The sequence below is a fragment of the Lithobates pipiens genome, unplaced genomic scaffold (genome assembly GCF_037356315.1).
Source record: "Lithobates pipiens isolate NorthernLeopardFrog02 unplaced genomic scaffold, aLitPip1_a1.2 Scaffold_1, whole genome shotgun sequence".
Taxonomy (NCBI): Eukaryota; Metazoa; Chordata; class Amphibia; order Anura; family Ranidae; genus Lithobates; species Lithobates pipiens.
The window spans coordinates 174,851,582-174,854,807 of NW_027507685.1; positions in this window are offsets into that span (position 1 = coordinate 174,851,582).

The window sequence follows — 3,226 nt, forward strand, 5'->3', positions numbered from 1 at the left end:
TAGAATGTCTTTCCTCCAAAATCTACTAAAATTGTCTCTGTAGCCAACTGTAGACTTTGACAGCTTTGGAAACACGGTGTACTAAACAAGGTGCAAGTCGTCTCTTGACAACTACTTCCATCTTCTAATGATATCTAAACCCAACAACAAAAATGTAATAGATTGCAGTTTATCCATCCTTAGATGTGGTGGCTGCATTTGTTTTCTTTTTTTCAGGCAAATTCAATTTTCTTCAATTACAGAAAAGTGACTGTTGATCCTGCCAAAATTCCAGTGTCTAACTTTCTGTGCACTGACCTGAAATCCTTTTTTTTTTTTTTCAGCCCTCTTCTGTGAATTGCAGAACAAATCCTCCCTATGTAATGGGGGTGAGATGAAGGGGAGGCATTTGTAGTATAGATCAGGACAGCAGTCTAGGGTGGCAACCCTGCTCCTCCATGGATACAGTGCAGGAAGCGAGCGGTGTCACTCAAAGACAACAATCCCATTACTGGCAGGATCACCAGGTGAAAATAACTGGGGAAAAAGCCTGAATAAGGGCAACTAATGCAGTTTTTAATAGGAAAGCAGAGGGACTGGCAGGAACACCATGGATATCACACAATGGAAGCAATACAAAGAGAACCGGATACTTTCTCATACAAGTACATGGCATAGCAGCCACATAGCAGGAATGTGAAGTGTTGGAGTAAAAAACGCTTTAAAGGAGAAGTACAGCCAAAGTTTGTTCTGCTCTCCTGTGACCTGTTTTCAGCAGACAGCGGGTTTAAGCTGTCAGCTGACATCACAGAGCCGGTCCAAGCTCGGGCAAGATCATGACAGTGAAGTCGGGATCCACCCACATGCCTGGACCGGCACCCGGCTCAGCCTCTCAGTGAGCTGCTAAGAGCCTGAGCCTGACACTCCTGCCCACTTCAAAACCCAGCACTCCAGTTAGTGCAGGGGGGGTGGGGCAGAGCAAAGAGCTGTGACTGTCAGCCACCAGCTCTCTGCTCAGGGAGTATGACTCTGCACAAAAAAAAAGAAAAAAAATCCCCAAAAACATACTTCTCTTTTAAATCATAATGTGCTACTATATTATACACTGCATACTAGCACATTAAATCCCTCCAGCGGCACTCTGTCACCGCTGTAGCTGTTCCATCTCGACCTGGTCTTCCTTCCGGGTTTGGGGGCTTCGGCCGTATAAATGGCTTAGCCGTGATGATGTCACTCCTGCACACGCGTGTGGGATTTATGGTCGCAGCAAAGCGTTCTGAATGGACGGCACAGTCTATTCAGAGCCCAGTGCGCATGCGCAGGTGACGTCACCGGCTGCTGCTAAAGTAAATATCTCCTAAACGGTGCACATTTAGGAGATATTTACTGTACTTATATGTAAGCCTTATTATAGGCTTACTTATAATTATAAAGCGAACACATGACTTTACTACCACTTTAATTTGCAGCACAGATAGTCCTAAAAGCTGGGTATTGAAATGTGCCAGTCCATCTAACATGGCTTCCTATGGTACATGTTCATATCTATGCATTTTTCAGCCGGTGCATTTTTGGAAAGGGTCAGGGACTTTTTTTCCCATTGCAGATTCTGTTTTGCATGTAATAGACTTCAATGGAGTTGCATCAGAAACGCTTGCACTGTTGTGTTTTTGATGAGTTTTTTTTCCAGGTTTAAAAACACTATATACAACTGGTTGCTATGGAGCTGACTGGGAAGCTGACTGTCATGTCCTTAACAACTGATGAGTCATCAGCTGTCAGCAGGGTTCCCTTGCTGACAGCTGAATGTAAAAAAGAAAAAAGAAAAAATTGTTGGCAAAAATCCAAAATTGAGTCTGTATGGATTTGGAAGGAAACACCACGCCAAAATAAAAATTAAAAAAAAAAAAAAAATGGTTTGGGGTCCCCTCCCTAATCCATAGCAGTCCCTTATCCGAGCATGCAGCCCGGCTGGTTAGGAAAGGAAAGGGATGAGTGGGTGGCCTGCTCCCTCCTGAACCATGCTTTGGGGCAGGGGGATCTTCCCCACAATCCTGGGCTATTGGGGTCTGTGGGCAGGGGGCTTATTAAAATCTGGAAGCCCCCTTTAACAAGGGGGTCCCCAGAGCCTGCCCCCCTATGTGAATGCGTATAGGATACATTGTACCCCTACTCTGTCGCCAAAAAAAGTGTCACATAGAAAAAAAAAAGCAAGTTTTTGATGATTCCTTTATTGGAAAATCCAAAAATAATATCCCCCAATGTAGATGCATCGTCAATCACGCCTCCCCCCGGACTTGGAAAAATAAAAAGCTCTGCACTCATCAAAGGCTAACCGCTGACTGCCTGCTCTTCTGACAGTTCTTAAAAGGATAGTTCACCTTTAAAAAAACAACTGCCTATGCAGATAAGGGATGATTGTAGATGAAAACCAACTGTGCAGCTCTGACTAAAGTTGAATAAAGCCCTTGCTATAGGTGTTGGCCATTTACATATCTTATGAAGCCTGACAGGAATACTCCCAGGACATTGCTAAGTGAGGCCTAGTCGTCACTATTCACCTCCTCGTCTATCATAGGAGTGAGCTCTTTCTCTCATTCAATCCCCCTCACATACTCTTTCTCCCTCCTGATGTAGTAGCTCTCAGCTCAGCATTTGAAAGCTCACTCCTGTGATGGTGGAGGTGATTAGTGATGACTAGGCCTCACTTGGCAACATCCTGGGAATATTCCAGTCAGGGCTTATAAGTATGGTTACCACCTCATCCCTTTAAAACCAAACACATTAATTACACAGGCTCTGTGGCTGATTAAGGTAATTAAACTCACCTGTGTAATTCTAGTGTTTGTGTTTAAGGCTGGGTTCACACCACAGCGATGCGGGAACGCCGCGAATCCGCAGCGTTTTCCCGCATCGCATGACTCCCGCCGGCAGTTCACACTGCCCTATGCGAACGGCTGGGAGTGTCAATGAAATGTTAATGACACCCCCAGATCCGTCCGCATATCGCAGTGCGATCTGCAGACTCGCACAGGAATCGGATCGCATGGTGTGAACACCCATGCGATCCGATTCTGCTGCGGACCAAAAAAAGGGTCCCGTGCGAGTTTGCTGCGGGAGCGATGCGAATTCAGCCATACTGTCTGTATGGCTGAACTCGCATCGCTACGGAGATCGGATGTGATTTGCACTGCAGTGCGGTGCGAATCACATCCGGATCTCCCCCCGCAGCAGTGTGAACCCGGCC